This window comes from Phyllobates terribilis, unplaced genomic scaffold (genome assembly GCF_046119375.1).
Source record: "Phyllobates terribilis strain yellow unplaced genomic scaffold, ASM4611937v1 Scaffold_11__3_contigs__length_659146591, whole genome shotgun sequence".
In the NCBI taxonomy this organism is placed as follows: Eukaryota; Metazoa; Chordata; class Amphibia; order Anura; family Dendrobatidae; genus Phyllobates; species Phyllobates terribilis.
This window is the reverse complement of record NW_027362771.1, coordinates 208,756,327-208,777,358: the sequence shown is the minus strand read 5'-3', so window position 1 is coordinate 208,777,358 and position 21,032 is coordinate 208,756,327.

The window sequence follows — 21,032 nt, the reverse complement described above, 5'->3', positions numbered from 1 at the left end:
TCATCTCTACTCCCTGCCTTCTTCATCTTGGTAGACTGATAAAGATAGGCAGAAAAGTACTAAGTGCTTAGTCTGCTTATTCCTGAACAGCTGCTAACAAGTATAAGAAACACTAATTTTATAAAGTGTGGACTAGACTTTAATATGAGCTAATGTGGCCTACACAACTGTAAAGTGGAGTGTTTGGTGAACTTTATTTAGGTTTTTTTTGTCACAAAAAGACACTGGATGTGCCCAAAGATGTAATACCGATAGTATCACAAACTTTTTGTAGCTATTACAATGCAGGAAGGTAACCTACAATGCAATAGATGAGGCTGCAAAAAATAGGCTAATACTAATCTGGCTGTTGCTGCAGGGCACAATGCTGCAAAAAGGCTCCTCTATCTACTCCTATATAGTGTGTTTGGAACCAATGTAGCTGAATACGGATGGAACCACCACACTAATAGGAGAAATCAGGAAAAATTATCAATTAGCAAAAAAGGACAATGTATGAGGCAGTGACGCACGCTGAGCGCACTACAACCAGACGTGGCTGAAGCACACACTGCAGGGTGAGCTGCACTCACACACAGAGACTTTACAGACAGGCGTGAACAGTACAGATGCAGAGCACTGTGCACCAGCGCTGCAAGACAAAAAAAAAATTCTCTATCTACTCCTATATAGTGTGTTTGGAACCAATGTAGCTGAATACGGATGGAACCACCACACTAATAGGAGAAATCAGGAAAAATTATCAATTAGCAAAAAAGGACAATGTATGAGGCAGTGACGCACGCTGAGCGCACTACAACCAGACGTGGCTGAAGCACACACTGCAGGGTGAGCTGCACTCACACACAGAGACTTTACAGACAGGCGTGAACAGTACAGATGCAGAGCACTGTGCACCAGCGCTGCAAGACAAAAAAAAAATTCTCTATCTACTCCTATATAGTGTGTTTGGAACCAATCTAGCTGAATACGGATGGAACCACCACACTAATAGGAGAAATCAGGAAAAATTATCAATTAGCAAAAAAGGACAATGTATGAGGCAGTGACGCACGCTGAGCGCACTACAACCAGACTTGGCTGAAGCACACACTACAGCGTGAGCTGCACTCACACACAGAGACCTTGCAGACAGCGGTGAACAGCACAGAGAACTGTGCACTAGCGCTGCAAGGCACAGCGATTTATAAAGTAGCTTGGGTAAAGCAGAATAGAGCAAATAGGTAGCTAAAACTGTCCCTCAGAACAACAGCGTCCTATCCCTAACTGAATTCACAACAGAGTGAGCTCAAAATGGCGGCGGCGGCTTTTATAGTGCATCATAACATCATTTCAGCAGCCAATCACAGCCATGCCATTAGTTAACATGCCTACATGCCTAACAGGATGTGCCCAGACTTCTTAGGATCCTCATTGGCTGAATAAAATAAAACTGGCTCATTGCATTATGGGAACTTCCGATTCCTGTATATGATATTCTAAAAGTATCGGAATTAAGTATCGGAATTCCGATACCGCGAATATCGGCCGATTCCCGATATTTCAGTATCGGAATGCTCAACACTAGTGAACATTGATACATAATAGATTTGTATCCTGTGAAGATTGTGCAAAGAGCATCTCTCTCCCACTCCACTGTGATAGTACTCAGCACATCAGCTATCTGTGAAGAACAGAGTGGCCTGCCAAGAATTTATGGTTTATACTGTATATGTTATATATGTAAACGCTGAGATATGCAAACATTGAATATATGACATTTCAACTTCATTACTGCTATATAGAATATACTTATAAAATGAAGGTACTTAGCACAGAAATTGAATTGGCTAATTCATGAGAGCCCACCAGCCATGACAAGCCGTTATAGAAATACTGATCAAAAATACTGATGTGTGATTGAGGCCTAAGGCTGATGGGAGAGGATCAGTCAGATATGGAGACAGTCAGCACCTCCGATAGTATATGATCTCCTCTCATCAGCCTAAGGCCTCAAACACTCATGCAATAATCGCATACGAGTGCTATCCATGGTCTTCAAGGATAGCACTCATACTTGTGATAGTCTATGGAGCCATTCCAGTGTCCGTCATTTTAGAGACATGTCCAATTTTGATCCAAGGGCCAGATCACACTTGGCCATGCAAGTCAATGGGTTTGTGAAAAAAAACGGACTGCACTCTGATGAAATCTCAGTGCAGTCGATTTTCATGGTCTGTAAGAATGGAGGATGTGGAATTTTTTTTATATCTCCAGATACGAGAAAACGGATGACACTTTAGCCACACTCTGATTAAAGTCTGATCAGACTAATCGGTCCATTTTTCTTGTATGTGGAAAAATCAGAAGTGTGAATGAGGTCCAAGGCTGTTTTTAATTAGCAGTGGATCCTACCTGTCCTTTAAATTTGGTTAAGTGATTTGCATATATGTGGTCACGTGCCGATTAGATGTGCTCGGCCTCACTCAGTTCCCTTGTATTGATCGAGGGCGAGCAAGTCTAGTCAGAATGTGACTGGATCAAGCAAATCACATACTTGTGGTGGCATGACCACCTGCTCTCGCTGCTGGCATCGGAGAAACCTGACAGCGTGCGATGCATGTGCTGAGGGGATTCTGAAGTCTGCAGTAATATAGAGTGATTGCAGACTTTCATCTCAAGCCTGGACAACCCTTTAAGAGTACGTTAACACTTTCAGGATTTGCTGCGGTTTTGACGCTGCAGAATTTCTACACTTATTATGTAAATTAGTGGACACGTATTTTACGTTTTTTTTTTTACACATGCAGATTTTTCTCATCTAAGCAAGTCTATGAGGAAAGTCTACATGCGGACCTGTAAGAGAAATTGACAAGCTGCGGGTGTGAAAGACGCACTGCATGTCAGTTTCCAAGGATGATCCGCAGGTGCACGGGAACGTATAGTGAACATGGGATTTCTAGAATCCCATCCACTATGCTGTAACATCTGGACGCTGCATAAATATGCAGTGTCAAAACCGCAGAAAATCCCGAACGTGGGGACGCACCTTAAGGGTATGTGCCCACTATCAGGAAATGCTGCGGGTTTGACGCTGCGTGTTTATGCAGCGTCCAGATGCTATAGCATAGTGGATGTTATCTCTAGAAATCCCATGCCCACTATGCGTATCTGGGCACCTGCGGAAACTGTGTGTATTTCCAGACCGCAGCATGGCAATTTCTCCTGCCGGTCTGCTTGCGGGCTTTCCCCATAGACCTAACCTCTATGAGGAATGTCCGCAGGTGAAACAAGAAAAAAAAGTAGCGCTGCTCATTCGCAAATTGAGCGGAAGTCGCCAGCAGCTATTCCGCAGTGTCTGGGCTGCAGGCTGGTACGCATTGTGGGCACATACAGTGTGGCTAGCTGCAGCAAATATACTAGTGGTTAGTGATGGTCTGGGGACAGTTGTACTCTCTCTGACAGCAGTGTCCTTTGCTCTGTTGTGCACTCTGCAGCCTGTCCATTCCTCCTTCAGTTAACCCTTCACTTGGAGAGCATGATCTGCAGTGCAGATAAATGTGTGTAAGTGTAAACTAATATGCCTTCACTGTCACAGGTGTCCTAATGTTCAGCTCAACCCTCTGGTCCCAGGTTCAGGATCTCTTTGGTGCCTGACAGACACAAGACAGGGGCTGGCTGTGAGGGGCTTCCTTGACTCTTTATTTGTTCACAGCCCTCCTCCCCAATTAGCCTAGATCAGTGCTGGCGAACCTATTGCACGCGTGCCGGAGGGGGCACGCAGAGCCCTCCATAAGGGCACATGCGCCATCGCCGCAGCACTAGTGCTCCGGGACCTGGCCCGGCGGGTGAGAACTCTGAACCCGCCGACACTAGCCCCTATTTAAGCTAATCTGTGTTCTCTGACACACATTTAGCTAAAGTGTATTGCAGCGCACGAACTTGCCAGGCCCGTGGACTGCAATACAAGCTGCCAGCAGACGGCGTCAGCGTACACGTGACTGGGTGCATGGCAGTGACGTCATGCTCCCCGTCGCTAGGACGCTGAAGTCAGCTGCCGGTTACAGGAGAGGACAAGGCGCAAGAGAGGAAAGAAGGTGAGTAGGAATGTTTATTATTGTTTTTTTGTTGTTTTTTTGTATGTGATGAACAGCGGCGTCAGCAGAATGGAGGGGGGGTAGCATATATACTTGGAGGGGGAAGGCAGCATATAAAGATGGATTTGGGAGAAAGCAGCATATGTACATGGATTGGGGGGGAAAGACAGCATATATACATGGATTGGGGAAATAGGCAGCATATATACATGGATGGGGGGAAGGCAGCATATATACATGGATTGGGGGGAGGCAGCATATATACATGGATTGGGGGGAGGCAGCATATATACATGGATTGGGGGGGAGGCAGCATATATACATGGATTGGGGAAAGAGGCAACATATATACATGGACTGGGGGAGAGGGAGCATATATACATGGATTGGGGAAAGAGGCAGCATATAAACATGGATTAGGGTGAAAGGCAGCATATACTATATACATGGATTGGGGGGGAGGCAGCATATATACATGGATTGGGGGGGCAGCATATATACATGGATTGGGGAAAGAGGCAGCATATATACATGGATTGGGGGGAAAGGCAGCATATATACATGGATTTGGAAAAGAGGCAGCATATATACATGGATTGGGGGGGAGGCAGCATGTATCCAAGAATTGGGAGGGAAAGGCAGCATATATACATGGATTGGGGGGGAGTCAGCATTTACACATGGATTGGGGGGGGCAGCATATATACATGGACAGAGGGGGCTGAAGACAGCATATATACATGGATTGGGGAGGCGGAATGCAGCATATATACATGGATTGGGGGGAAAGGCAGCATATATACATGGATTGGGGGGCCGGAAGGCAGCATATATAGATGGATAGGGGGGGGCGGAAGGCACCAAATATGCATGGATTGGGGGAAAGGCAGCATATATACATGGATTGGGGGGAAGGCAGCATATATACATGGATTATGGGGGAGGCAGCATATATACATGGATTGGAGGGGAGGCAGCATATATACATGGATTGGGGGGGGCAGCATATATACATGGATTAGGGGGAAAGGCAGCATATACTATATACATGGATTGGAGGGGAAAGGCAGCATAAATACATGGATTGGGGGGGAAGGCAGCATATATTCATTGATTGGGGGGAGGCAGCATATATACATGGATGGGGGGGGGAGGAAGCATATATACATGGATTGGGGGGAGGCAGCATTTACACATGGATTGGGGGGGAGGCAGCATATATGCATGGATTGGGGGGGGCAGCAAATATACATGGATGGGGGGCGGAAGGCAGCATATATATGACTCGCCCAGGGGGGATATAGGGGACTCGGTACCCAGGCCTTTACCTTCTTGGCATGTCACGGCGGTCAGCTCTCGGGCCCGTACCGTGGGGTCACTCTTTTAAAGGGGGCTTGTTAACAGTTTTGTCTCGTGACGCCACCTGTGGCTCCTGGTAATGGGTACCAACGCTGCTGCAGACCTCCGGGGGTGATGGGATGGCAGCTGGGATGTTTCTGCTCCACACAGGCGGAGCGGGCCCCCGGAGCAGGGTTGATGGAAGGGATGCAGGTGAGAGGTGGCCCGGTCGGGTCAGGGGGACTGACGGACACGCACACAGGGGATTCGCTTCAGTACCTTTACTGGTGTAAAGGCAGGTATGGTCCAGGGTACCTGTTAGGAGGGTGCACTTCAGGACTCTCCCCAGTGAGCGGGTAGTAGGCCTCCTCGTCCATTTCTTCCTCTCTCTAAAGCTTCGGGCCAGCCTGGAACTAGGCCTAGCTTCTATGCTGTTTCACTCTCTCACCTGTCTGCCTGGTAGTAGAACTTTTTCTCTGGCTACCACTATCCCTGGACGCTGGGGCCTTCGTGGTTCCTAGTTCTGAATATGATGGTCGCTTCAGGTTGACCAGGGGTCTGGAATCCTCCTGGTATGCCGGTTGTCCCTACTGGGTGTAGAGGACCCTGTAGGCGCGGACCCGGTGTCCAGCTTGTGTCCTGGGGTGAGCTTTAGATGCTCCTCTGCCCCCTTTACTCCTCTCTCCTTGCCTCCAGCCACACTCAGGGCCCTCAACACAGCAGCTAACAGGTGCTGCTTCTTCACTGGTCTCAGTGGCAGCACACTCCCCGCCTACCTAACTCCACCCTCCGTATATATATCCCTAACATGGCTCCCTCTGGTGGTATGAGGTGGAAGGGTGGAGGTGTCTGTTATGTAATGAGGGCCTCTGGTGGAGAAGTCCGTTCATGCACCCTTTTGGGTCCTGTGGTACCTGTGGGTAGCAGGGTGCCACATATGCATGGATTGGGGACACGGAATGCAGCATATATACATGGATTGGGATGGGAGGCAGCATATATACATGGATTGGGAGGGAAAGGCAGCATATATACATGGATTGAGGGGGAAAGGCAGCATATATATCTGGATTGGGTTGGCAGAAGGCAGCATATATAGATGGATAGGGGGAGCAGAAGGCACCAAAAATACATGGATTTGGGGAAAGGCAGGACATATATATATGGATTGGTGGGGAAGGCAGCATATATACATGGATTGGGGGGGCAGCATATATTAATGGATTAGGGGAGAAAGGCAGCATATATACATGGATTGGGGTGGGAGGCAGCATATATACATAATTTGGGGGGGAGAAGCAGCATATATACATGGATTGGGGAGGGGAAAGGCAGCATATATACATGGATTGAGGGGGAGGCAGCATATACACATGGATTGGCAGGTGGAAGGCAGCATATATACATGGATTGGGGGGGCAGAAGGCAGCATATATACATGGACTGGGGGGCGGAATGCAGCATAGATACATGGACTGGGGGGGGCGGAAGGCAGCATATATATACGTGGATTGGGGGATGGAAAGCAGCATGTATACATGGCTTGGGGGGGCAGAAGGCAGCATATACACATGGATTGGGGGCGGAAGGCAGCATATATACATGGATGGGGGAGAAAGGCAGCGTGTATACATGGATTGGGGGGAGAAAGGCAGCATATATCCATAGATTGGGGAGGCGGAAGGCAGCATATAAACATGGATTAGAGGGCGGAAGGCAGCATATATACATGGATTGGGGACGGAAGGTGGCATATACACATGGATTGGGGGCGCGGAAGGCAGCATATATGCATCGATTGGGGGTGAAGGCAGCATATAAATATGGATTGGGGGGGAGGAAGGCAGCATATATACATGGATTGGGGGGGGAAAGGCAGCATATATACATGTATTGGGGGCGTGGAAGGCAGCATATATACATGGATAGGGGGGAAAGGCAACATACATACATGGATTGGGGGGGCGAAAGGCAGCATATACACATGGATTGGAGGGGAGAGGCAGCATATATACATGGATTGGGGGGGAGGAAGGCGGCATATATACATGGATTCTGGGGAAGGCAGCATTTATACATGCATTGGGGATTAGGCAGCATATATACATGGATTGGGGGGGGAAGACAGCATATATTCATGGATTGGGGGGGGAGGTAGCATATATACATGGATTGAGGGGGAAAGGCAGGATATATACAGTCATATGAAAAAGTTTGGGCACTCCTATTAATCTTAAGCTTAATGTTTTCTAAAAATTGGTGTTTTTGCAACAGCTATTTCAGTTTGATATATGTAATAACTGTTGGACACAGTAATGTTTCTGCCTTGAAATGAGGTTTATTGTGCTAAAAGAAAATGTCCAATTTACATTCAAACAAAATTTGACCGGTGCATAAGTATGGGCACCCTTATCATTTTCTTGTTTTAAATACTCCTGCCTACTTTTTACTGACTTACTAAAGCACTTTTTTTGGTTTTGTAACCTCATTGAGCTTTGAACTTTATAGCCAGGTGTATGCAATCATGAGAAAAGCTACTTAAAGTGGCCACTTGCAAGTTGTTCTCCTGTTTGAATCTCCTCTGAAGTGTGGCATCATGGGCTCCTCAAAACAACTGTCAAATGATCTGAAAACAAAGATTATTCAACATAGTTGTTCAGGGTAAGGATACAAAAAGCTGTCTCAGAGATTTAACCTGTCAGTTTCCACTGTGAGGAACATAGTAAGGAAATGGAAGAACATATGGACAGTTCTTGTTAAGGCCAGAAGTGTCAGGACAAGAAAAACATCAGAAAGGCAGAGAAGAAGAATGGTGAGATCAGTCAAGGACAATCCTCAGACCACCTCCAGAGAGCTGCAGCATCAACTTGCTGCAGATGGTGTCACTGTGCATCGGTCAACTATACAACGCACTTTGCACAAGGAGAAGCTGTATGGGAGAGTGATGCGAAAGAAGCCGTTTCTGCAAGTACGCACAAACAGAGTCGGCTGAGGTATGCAAAAGCACATTTGAAGAAGCCTATTTCTTTTTGGAAGAAGGTCCTGTGGACTGATGAAACCAAGATTGAGTTGTTTGGTCATACAAAAAGGCGTTATGCATGGTGGCAAAAAAACACAGCATTCCAAGAAAAACACTTGCTACCCACAGTAAAATTTGGTGGAGGTTCCATCATGCTTTGGGGCTGTGTGGTCAATGCCGCCACTGGGAATCTTGTTAAAGTTGAGGGACGCATGGATTCCACTCAGTATCAGCAGATTCTTGGCAATAGTGTTCAAGAATCAGTGATAAAGTTGAAGTTACGCAGTGGATGGATCTTTCAGCAAGACAATGATCCAAAACACCGCTCCAAATCTACTCAGGCATTCATGCAGAGGAACAATTACAATGTTCTGGAATGGCCATCCCAGTCCCCAGACCTGAATATCATTGAACATCTGTGGGATCATTTGAAGAGGCTGTCCATGCTCGGCGACCATCAAACTTAACTGAACTGGAATTGTTTTGTAAAGAGGAATGGTCAAAAATACCTTCATCCAGGATCCAGGAACTCATTAAAAGCTACAGGAAGCGACTAGAGGCTGTTATTTTTGCAAAAGGAGGATCTACTAAATATTAATGTCACTTTTCTGGTGAGGTGCCCATACTTATGCACCTGTCAAATTTTGTTTGAATGCAGATTGCACATTTTCTGTTAGTACAATAAACCTCATTTCAAGGCAGAAACATTACTGTATCCAACAGTTATTACATATATCAAACTGAAATAGGTGTTGCAAAAACACCAATTTTTATAAAACATTAAGCTTAAGATTAATAGGGGTGCCCAAACTTTTTCATATGACTGTATCTGGATTGGGGGGGCGGAAGGCAGCATATATAGATGTATAGGGGGGGCAGAAGGCACCAAATATACATGGATTGGGGGAAAGGCATCATATATACCTGGATTGGGGGGAAAAGCATGATATATATAAGGATTGGTGGTGAAGGCAGCATATATACATGGATTGGGGGGGCAGCATATATTAATGGATTGGGGGGGAAACGTAGCATATATACATGGATTGGGGTGGGAGGCAGCATATATACATAGTTTGGGGGGGAGAGGCAGCATATATACATGGATTGGGGAGGGGAAAGGCAGCATATATACACATGGATTGGGGGGTGAAAGGCAGCATATATACATGGATTGGGGGGGCAGAATGCAGCATAGATACATGGATTGTGGGTGCGGAAGGCAGCATATATATACATGGATTGGGGGATGGAAAGAAGCATGTATACATGGATTGGGGGGTGGAAGGCAGCATATATACATGGATTGGGGGGGCGGAATGCAGCATAGATACATGGATTGTGGGTGCGGAAGGCAGCATATATATACAGTACAGACCAAAAGTTTGGACACACCTTCTCATTTAAAGATTTTTCTGTATTTTCATGACTATGAAAATTGTACATTCACACTGAAGGCATCAAAACTATGAATTAACACATGTGGAATTATATAGTTAACAAGAAAGTGTGAAACAACTGAAAATATGTCTTATATTCTAGGTTCTTCAAAGTAGCCACCTTTTGCTTTGATGACTGCTTTGCACACTCTTGGCATTCTCTTGATGAGCTTCAAGAGGTAGTCACCGGAAATGGTTTTCACTTCACAGGTGTGCCCTGTCAGGTTTAATAAGTGGGATTTCTTGCCTTATAAATGGGTTTGGGACCATCAGTTGTGTTGTGCAGAAGTCTGCTGGATACACAGCTGATAGTCCTACTGAATAGACTGTTAGAATTTGTATTATGGCAAGAAAAAAGCAGCTAAGTAAAGAAAAACGAGTGCCCATCATTACTTTAAGAAATGAAGGTCAGTCAGTGAGAAATATTGGGAAAACTTTGAAAGTGACCCCAAGTGCAATTACAAAAACCACCAAGCGCTACAAGGAAACTGGCTCACATGAGGACCGCCCCAGGAAAGGAAGACCAAGAGTCACCTCTGCTTCTGAGGATATGTTTATCCGAGTTACCAGCCTCAGAAATCGCAGGTTAACAGCAGCTAAGATTAGAGACCAGGTCAATTCCACACAGAGTTCTAGCAGCAGATACATCTCTTCAACAACTGTTAAAGGAGACTTTGTGCAGCAGGCCTTCATGGTAACATAGCTGCTAGGAAACCACTGCTAAAGACAGGCAACAAGCAGAAGAGACTTGTTTGGGCTAAAGAACACAAGGAATGGACATTAGACAAGTGGAAATCTGTGCTTTGGTCTGATGAGTCCAAATTTGAGATCTTTGGTTCCAACCACCGTGTCTTTGTGCGACGCAGAAAAGGTGAACAGATGGACTCTACATTCCTGGTTCCCACCGTGAAGCATGGAGGAGGAGGTGTGATGGTGTGGGGGTGCTTTGCTGGTGACACTGTTGGGGATTTATTCAAAATTGAAGGCATACTGAACCAGCATGGCTACCACAGCATCTTGCAGCGGCATGCTATTCCAGCCGGTTTGCGTTTAGTTGGACCATTATTTATTTTTCAACAGAACAATGACCCCAAACACACCCACAGGCTGTGTAAGGGCTATTTGACCAAGAAAGATAGTGATGGGGTGCTATGCCAGATGACCTGGCCTCCACAGTCACCAGACCTGAACCCAATCGAGATGGTTTGGGGTGAACTGGACCGCAGAGTGAAGGCAATAGGGCCAACAAGTGCTAAGCATCTCTGGGAACTCCTTCAAGATTGTTGGAAGACCATTTCCGGTGACTACCTCTTGAAGCTCATCAAGAGAATGCCAAGAGTGTGCAAAGCAGTGATCAAAGCAAAAGGTGGCTAATTTGAAGAACCTAGAATATAAGACATATTTTCAGTTGTTTCACACTTTTTTGTTAACTATATAATTACACAAGTGTTAATTAATAGTTTTGATGCCTTCAGTGTGAATGCACAATTTTCAAAGTCATGAAATTACTGAAAAATCTTTAAATGATAAGGTGTGTCCAAACTTTTGGTCTGTACTGTATATACGTGGATTGAGGTAAAGGCAGCATATATACATGGATTGTAGTGGGAGGCAGCATATATACATGGATTGAGGGGGAAAGGCAGCATATACACATCGATTAGGGGGGAGGCAGCATATACACATGGCTTGGGGGGGCAACATATATACATGGATTGGGGGGGCGGAAGGCAGCATATATACATGGATTGGGGGAGGCAGCATATATACATGGATTAGGGGGGAAAGGCAGCATATACAGTATACATGGATTGGGGGGAAAGGTAGCATATATACATGGATTGGGGGCAGCATATATACATGTATTGGGGGGGAAGGCAGCATATATACATGGATTGGGGGGGGAGGCAGCATATATACATGGATTGGGGGGGAAAGGCAGCATATATACATGGATTGGGCTGGGAGGCAGCATATATTCATGGATTGGGGGGGAAAGGCAGCATGTATACCTCGATTGGGGGGGAAAGTCTCACGTTTGGTGGCCAGTCTCAGGCAGCTGCTGCAAAGGCAAATAAAATAATGGGATGCATTAAGAGGCATAGATGCTCATGAGGAGAACATAATTTTACCTCTATACAAGTCACTAGTAAGACCACACTTAGAATACTGTGTATAGTTCTGGTCTCTGGTGTATAAGAAAGACATAGCTGAACTAGAGCGGGTGCAGAGAAGAACGACCAAGGTTATTAGAAGACTGGGGGGTTTGAAATACCAAGACAGGTTATTACACTAGGGGTTATTTAGTTTGGAAAAATGAAAGCTTAGGGGTGATCTTATTACTATGTAAAAGTATTTAAGGGGACAGTACAAAGACCTTTCTACTGATCTTTTTACTCTGAGGCCTTAGCCGGGGACAAGGGGGCATCTTCTACGTCTGGAGGAAAGAAGGTTTAATCATAGTCACAGACGCGGATTCTTTACTGTAAGAGACTATGTAACTCTCTGCCGCATGATGTTGTAATGAGTGATTCACTACTAAAATTTAAGAAGGGCATGCATGCCTTTCTTGAAAAGTATAATATTACAGGTTATATATACTAGATTCCTTCATAGGGCGTTGATCCAGGGAACTAGTCTGATTGTCGTATGGAGTCAGGAAGGAATTTTTTTCCCCAATGTGGAGCTTAGTGTTTGCCACATGGGGTTTTTTTTGCCTTCCTCTGGATCAACATGTTAGGCTATGAGTTGAACTAGATGGACTTAGTCTTCCTTCAACCTTAAAAACTATGTTACTATGTTACTATATATACATGAATTGTAGGGGCGGAATGCAGCATATATACATGGATTGGGGGGCGGAAGGCAGCATATATGCATGGATTGGTGGGGGGCAGTATATATACATGGATTGGGGGGAAGGCAGCATATATACATGGATTGGGGGCGCGGAAGGCAGCGTATATACATGGATTGGGCAGCAGAAGGCAGCATATATACATGGATGGGGGGAAGGCAGCATATATACATGGATTGGGGGAAGGCAGCACATATATACATGGATTGGTGGGGGGGGCAGCATATATACATGGATTGGTGGGGGAGGAGGCAGCATATATACATGGATTGTTGGGAGAGCAGGCAGCATATATACATGGATTGGTGGGGAGGCAGCATATATATATGGATTGGTGGGGGGGAGGCAGCATATATACATGGATTAGGGAATATACCAAGATGGGGGTGAGCACATTCTTCATTTCTGCGGTCTCATACCCATGCTCCTTCCTGTGGCTGCTCTATGCTGCGCTCGCCTGCTCTCTGTATGAGTTGTTTTTTCTAAACTAAAACCTCAGTATTTTGGTTAATTTGCCGTGTTGGCACTTGGCGATAAATAAGTGGGTTTTGGATTGCAGTTTGGGCACTCGGTCTGTAAAAGGTATGCCATCACTGGCCTAGATAGTTGAACAATTCGAAACAGGACCCCTCCCCCTGCCTTAACACCTGGCCACACATCTAACAGAACATTAAGGTAGAAAGAAACTTGTTTACATTTCACACTTAAAGTGCAGAGTGCTGCAGCCAGTCAGTCAGCTGAGACTCACCCATGCAGCCAGGCCGGCTCCTCAATCTCTACTAGTCAGCTCTAATGATGATCGCTCAGGCTGCTCAGCTCTTCTCTGCTGTGCACGCAGCGCAATAATCTAGAGGGGCATGTCTATGGACAGAGCAGTCAGCTCTGGGCCCCCTGAACGCTGGGGCCGCATAGCAGTCGCGTAGTCTGCCTCTATGGGCGGCACGTCACTGATATAAGCCATCCCACCATCGACAAGGTGAACCGCTCGGGACCGTCCTACACTGTCTAATATTAAAAACCTGACCATGTGTCAAAGTTGACCAAAGTTGACCTCAATGTGTGTCTGCCCTTATTCACACACTGAGGTCAACTTTGACACTTGGTAAGGTTCTTAATATTAGACAGTGAAGGACCATCCCCAACAGGTTCACCTTGTCGATGGTGGGATGGCTTATATACTATTTTTGATCAAAAACAGTGTTACTAAGAACCCTATTTTATTTAAATGCACTTGCTTTTTATTTATTTACAGCAGGGCTTATGTTTATTTTGCTTCTTGTAGGTTACTCTTATATAAAGGGCCTGGTCATTCTGCCCACTTGGGTCTAGCACTATTATATAGAAGAAGGGCCTGGCTCCTCTGCCCGCTAGGATTTAGCTGCCTTACACAGAAGAAAGGCCTGGTCCCTCTGCCCACTAGGATCTAGCAGCCTTATATAGAAGAAGGGCCTTGTCCCTCTGCCCACTAGGATCGAGCAGCCTTATATAGAAGAAGGGCCTGGTCCATCTGCCCACTAGGATATAGCACTCTTATATAGAAGAAGGGCCAGGTCCCTCTGCCCACTAGGATCTAGCACTCTTATATAGAAGAAGGGCCTGGTCCCTCTGCCCACTAGGGTCTAGCACTCTTATATAGAAGAAGGGCCTGGTACTGTGACGCCTCTTACTCGAAAAGCCCTTTAGCTTACCCTGGGAGATGGGGGACTCGGAGTCGGGTCCTATGATGTAGAGATGGGGTGCAGCCGTGGCCCGGACCCGACCCGTGCTCAGGGCCGTCACATTAAAAAGGATGGCGTGGGCTTGTCCGGGTTGAGTGGCTGATTTACGACTACGCCACCTGTGGCACCTGGTGAAGGCCACCAGCGCCGCTGCAGTCCGCTGAAGCATTGTGTTATGGCCGCCAAAGTTATTACTACTCCCCACAGGCGGAGCAAGGCCTCAGGGCAGCGGGACAGGATGGAGGGGGTAGTAGTAGAGGAGAACGGAGGCCGCGTTGCGCGGTGTAGCGCAGAATAAACAGTCCGGAGGCCATAGGGGTGAACTTCCAAGGCTTTACTCACTTTAGAGATGGCAGAAGGAAGGCGACTCCCTGCTCCCCGCGGAGTCCTGCGGTCACAAGGGACCGGGGTACGACAACCTCCAAGTAAGTCCAGCATTCAGTCGGGACCCTACACCAGAGTGTTCCTGAACTACAGACCGATTCCTTTCCTGTCCATGTGTGTGCGAATAGGCTGGGTCTCCCTCTGAGCTCCTCTCAGAACAAGGGCACAGGTGGCAGCTCCGCTCCGTCCGATACCCAGTGGGATCCTCTGGGCCTACCGGGCTTTCCCGACCAGGACATGGAGTAGCAAGATTGGGTGTCGGGGGCCGGTACCCCTCTTGCAGCCGGACTCCCTCTGAATATATCAGCATGGCGAGGACAGGTGGCGTACACCACTCCGTCTGCATCCTCCCCATGATCCATTTGCTATGGAGCCACACTCTTAAGCTCTGGGCCTTCTTGGTCCTGATCCTTGACCGGGTCGAGACATTCCTTGTCTATAACCTATCCCTTGTCCGAAGGCCGGGGCACGAGGGCTGTGTCTTCATCCGATGCGGGCCCACACAGGATCCACGTTAGGGTGGGAGATCACAGTCCACTCAGCAATTGACAGCATAGAGACAGTCAAAGAGCGATTGAAGGCAGTCAAAGAACTAAGACCCAAGATGGCTTTTTATTAAATATGAAATTTAAAGTGTACTAACTTGTAAGTCCTCCACCCTCACCCACTAACTCGTTCCCCTCACTCTTGGTTCCCCAGTCTCCCTGTAACCAGGGGAGCAGCACATAGTGCATACTAGCTCCCTCTGGTGGAGAAATGTGGTGTTGGATTCAAAGGTTGGGTCAAGACTATCACACTGTTCTTACCTCAGAGGAGGAACACTACACTTCAGAGAAGTGCAGCATACCTGTGGCGGTCGAACCCTCAGGGGCGCCACAGTACCTCTGCCCACTAGAAATGAACCGGCTTTGTGTAAGGCAGCTGAAGCCTAGTAGACAGAAGTACCAGGCCCTTTACCGCACTGGGATACAACCACAACCCTCACCTGATCAAGGCTCCGGGTTCGGTAGCGTCTAGATCGGAGTTGATTTTTTGAGGGAATGATGTCACCTGAAGGGGCAGGCCTACTTCAGTCCAGTGAAGACTCCACAGGAGGAAGCAGCATTTTGCTGAGGCTGCTGAAGATGAGAGGACTGAGAGGCTGCACGATGGAGCTGTGTGCAGATGGGAATGAGGACACAGTGTGAGAGGGCTGAGGATGAATTTTTGGGGCACAGAAGTATGGATGATTGTACTGTATGGGGGCTGCATGTTGGAGGGTTGCACAAGGAAATGGCATCTGCTACTTGTATGGGGCTGCTTATTGTGGTGACTTTCATAGGAAAAGGGTTGATGTTATTTGAGTGGGGCTGCATGGGTAAGGTGATGATGATTGGCTGTGCGTAAAAGGGGGATGATGATGAAGGGCTGTGCAGAGAAGAGAGGGGATGATGAGGGGCTGTGTGGAGGGAAATGATGATGAGGGACTGTGAGGAAGGGGATGATGATGAGGAGCTGTGTGTAGGGGGATGATGATGGGCTGCATGGAGAGGGATGATGATGAGGGTTTGTGTGGAGGGGGATGATGATGGGCTGTGTGGAGGGGGTGATGATGGGCTGTGTGGAGAGGGATGATGATGGGCTGTGTGTGGAGGGGGATGATGGGCTGTGTGGAGGGGGATGATGATGAGCTGTGTGGAAGGGTATGATAACGATGATGGGCTGTGTGGAGAGGGATGATGGGCTGTGTGAAGGGGGCTGATGATGGGCTGTGTGGAAGAGGATGATGATGATGATGGGCTGTGTGGAGGGGATGATGATGGGCTGTGTGGAGGGGGATGATGATGAGGGGCTGTGTGGAGGGGTGATGATGATGAGGTGCTGTGTGGAAAAGGGGTGATGATGATGATGAGGGGCTGTGCGGAGAAGGGGTGATGATGAGGGGCTGTGTGAAGAAGGGGTGATGATGATGAGGGGCTGGGTGGAGAAGGGATGATGAGGGGCTGAGAAGAGGGGGATGATGATGGGCTGTGTGGAGGGGGATGATGAGTGGCTGTGTGGAGGGGGATGACGAGGGGCTGTGTGGAGAGATATGATGATGAGAGGTTGTGTGGAGGGGGATGATGATGAGGAGCTGTGTGTAGGGGGATGATGATGGGTTGTGTGGAGGGGATGATGATGGCCTGTGTGGAGGGGGATGATGATGGGCTGTGTGGAGAGGGATGATGATGGGCTGTGTGGAGGGGGATGATGATGGGCTGTGCGGAGGGGGATGATGATGATGATGGGCTGTGTGGAGTGGGATGATGATGAGGGGCTGTGTGGAGGGGTGATGATGATGAGGTGCTGTGTGGAAAAGGGGTGATGATGATGATGAGGGGCTGTGCGGAGAAGGGGTGATGATGAGGGGCTGTGTGAAGAAGGGGTGATGATGATGAGGGGCTGGGTGGAGAAGGGATGATGAGGGGCTGAGAAGAGGGGGATGATGATGGGCTGTGTGGAGGGGGGTGATGAGTGGCTGTGTGGAGGGGGATGACGAGGGGCTGTGTGGAGAGATATGATGATGAGAGGTTGTGTGGAGGGGGATGATGATGAGGAGCTGTGTGTAGGGGGATGATGATGGGTTGTGTGGAGGGGATGATGATGGCCTGTGTGGAGGGGGATGATGATGGGCTGTGTGGAGAGGGATGATGATGGGCTGTGTGGAGGGGGATGATGATGGGCTGTGCGGAGGGGGATGATGATGATGATGGGCTGTGTGGAGTGGGATGATGATGAGGGGCTGTGTGGAAAAGGGGTGATAATGAGGGGCTGTGTGGAGAAGGGTTGATGATGAGGAACTGTGTGGAGAAGGGGTGATAATGAGGGGCTGTGTAGATGGGGATGATAATGATGATGAGGGGCTGTGTGGAGGGGATGATGAGTGGCTGTGTGGAGGGGGATGATGATGAGGGGCTGGGTGGAGGGGGATGATGATGAGGTGCTGGTGGAGAAAGGGTGATGATGAAGATGAGGGGCTGTGTGGAAAAGGGGGATGATGATGAGGGGCTGTGTGGTGGGGAATGATGAGGGTCTGTGCAGAGAAGGGGATAATGAGGGTCTGTGTGGAGAAGGGGGGATGATGATGAGGGGCTGTGTGGAGGGAGGGTGATGATGAGGGGCTGTGAGAAGAAGTGGGGATGATGATCAGTAGCTGTGTGGAGAAGGAGGGTGATGATGAAGGGCTCTGTCGAGAAGGGGGGATGATGATGGGGGGCTGTGTGGAGAAGGGGGGATGATGAGTAGGGGCTGTGTGGAGAAGTGGGGATGATGATTAGGGGCTGTGTGGAGAAGGGGGGAAAATGGTGATGAACTGTGTGGAGGGAGATATTGAGGGGCTGTGTGGAGAAGGGGGGATGATGATGAGGGTTTGTGTGGAGGGGGATGATGATGGGCTGTGTGGAGGGGGTGATGATGGGCTGTGTGGAGAGGGATGATGATGGGCTGTGTGTAGAGGGGGATGATGGGCTGTGTGGAGGGGGATGATGATGAGCTGTGTGGAAGGGTATGATAACGATGATGGGCTGTGTGAAGAGGGATGATGGGCTGTGTGGAGGGGGCTGATGATGGGCTGTGTGGAAGAGGATGATGATGATGATGGGCTGTGTGGAGGGGATGATGATGGGCTGTGTGGAGGGGGATGATGATGAGGGGCTGTGTGGAGGGGTGATGATGATGAGGTGCTGTGTGGAAAAGGGGTGATGATGATGATGAGGGGCTGTGCGGAGAAGGGGTGATGATGAGGGGCTGTGTGAAGAAGGGGTGATGATGAGTGGCTGTGTGGAGGGGGATGACGAGGGGCTGTGTGGAGAGATATGATGATGAGAGGTTGTGTGGAGGGGGATGATGATGAGGAGCTGTGTGTAGGGGGATGATGATGGGTTGTGTGGAGGGGATGATGATGGGCTGTGTGGAGGGGGATGATGATGGGCTGTGTGGAGGGGGATGATAATGGGCTGTGGGGAGGGGGATGATGATGATGATGGGCTGTGTGGAGTGGGATGATGATGAGGGGTTGTGTGGAAAAGGGGTGATAATGAGGGGCTGTGTGGAGAAGGGTTGATGATGAGGAACTGTGTGGAGAAGGGGTAATAATGAGGGGCTGTGTAGAGGGGGATGATAATGATGATGATGGGCTGTGTGGAGGGGATGATGAGTGGCTGTGTGGAGGGGGATGATGATGAGGGGCTGGGTGGAGGGGGATGATGATGAGGGGCTGGTGGAGAAAGGGTGATGATGAAGATGAGGGGCTGTGTGGAGAAGGGGGATGATGATAAGGGGCTGTGTGGAGGGGAGTGATGAGGGTCTGTGCAGAGAAGGGGATAATGAGGGTCTGTGTGGAGGGAGGGTGATGATGAGGGGCTGTGAGAAGAAGTGGGGATGATGATCAGTAGCTGTGTGGAGAAGGAGGGTGATGATGAAGGGCTCTGTCGAGAAGGGGGGATGATGATGGGGGGCTGTGTGGAGAAGGGGGAGTGATGAGTAGGGGCTGTGTGGAGAAGTGGGGATGATGATTAGGGGCTGTGTGGAGAAGGGGGGGAAATGGTGATGAACTGTGTGGAGGGAGATATTGAGGGGCTGTGTGGAGAAGGGTGGATGATGATGAGGGGCTATGTGGAGAGGGGGGTTTGATGATGAGGGCTGTATGGAGAAGGGGAGGATGATGATGACACTGTGTGGAGAAAGGGGGTTGATGATGAGGGGCTGTGTGGAGAAGGGGAGGATGATGATGACACTGTGTGGAGAAGGGGGGTTGATGATGAGGGGCTGTGTGGAGAAGGGGGATGATGATGAGGGGCTGTGTGGAGAAGGGGAGATGATGATGAGGGGCTGTGTGGAGAAGGAGGGATGATGATGATGAAGGGCTGTGTGGAGAAGGGGGGATGATGATGATGGGCTTTGTGGAGGGGGATGATGAGGGCCTGTGTGGAGAAGGAGGGTTGATGATGAGGGGCAGTGTGGTGAAGTGGGGGATGATGAGGGGCTATTTGGAGAAGTGGGGGATGGTGTGGAGCTGTGCAAGGAAGGGCTGTGCAGGGAAGGGGGGAATGTCACTCTCGTGAGGCTGCATGCAAGGTGGGGCTGGGGGCTGCACTTTGAAGGAAGTGATGTTACTCATGTGGCGGTGCATGCGTGTAGAATGGGTTCATGTTACACTCGTGGGGCTGCATGCTGGGGGCTGAGCAGGGAGTGATTTCACTCATGTGCAGTTGTGCGGGGAATGTGGTGATGTTACTTGCATAGGGCTGCATGCTGAGGGACTGATGCATGATAGTGCTGTGTGGAGTTGCATGCTGGGAGGCTGCAAAGGAAAGGGGATGAAATCAGTCACATGGAACAGCATGCCTGGGGTCTGCGGGCTGAATGGGGGTAATGTCACTCATATGGGGCTGTATGCTGTGGTAGTGGGTAATGTAATGTCACTTGTGTGTGGCTGCATGTGGTGGGGTAGGCTGTGCAGGGAAGGGCTTGCTTTCATATGCATGGAGCTGCATATGGGGAGGGTGATCTGCACAGGAAGAGGGTTATGTCAGTTACTTGGGGCTGCATGTTGGGCAGCTGTAGGGGGGAGGTTTTGCTTTTTGTTTCATTGTTACTTATCTCTAATAAGGCTTAGTTCTATGAATTGTTTTGTAAAGTTCATTGTTATAGACTTGTATATATAAATATATTTATATCTTTCTCCTTTTTTGTTACTTATTTGTAGATGTGTTTTAATAAACTATTTGAGAACAATGGGTTGAATTTTCTTTTCTATATTTCTAATGCCCGGGGTATGTTCAGAAACAATCTGCAGCAAAGTCCTCACAAGTACACCTTCACTAAATCGTACAGATCTCACTGACGATTTCATTCCTGTCCTCATGAGTATTTACCGTATTTTTCGGACTATAGGACACACTTTTTTTTCATCCAAATTTGGGAGGAAAATTAGGGTGCGTCTTATAGCCCATACATAGCTTACGGGTGGGGAGGGTTGGTGCTGGAGCGAGGTCACAGAAGGCAGGGTTCCTGCTGCAGGAAGAAGGCGGTAGAAGTGGGGTCAGGCTGCGGGCACTGGGCTGGAAGGAGGGGTGTTGGCGATGAGGCAGGAGCTGAAGCCCTCGCTTGGTGCATTCATTTCCCGGTGGTGGGCTTCAGGAAAATGGCCTCCGGAAGCAGTGCATGCGCAGATTTGGATCT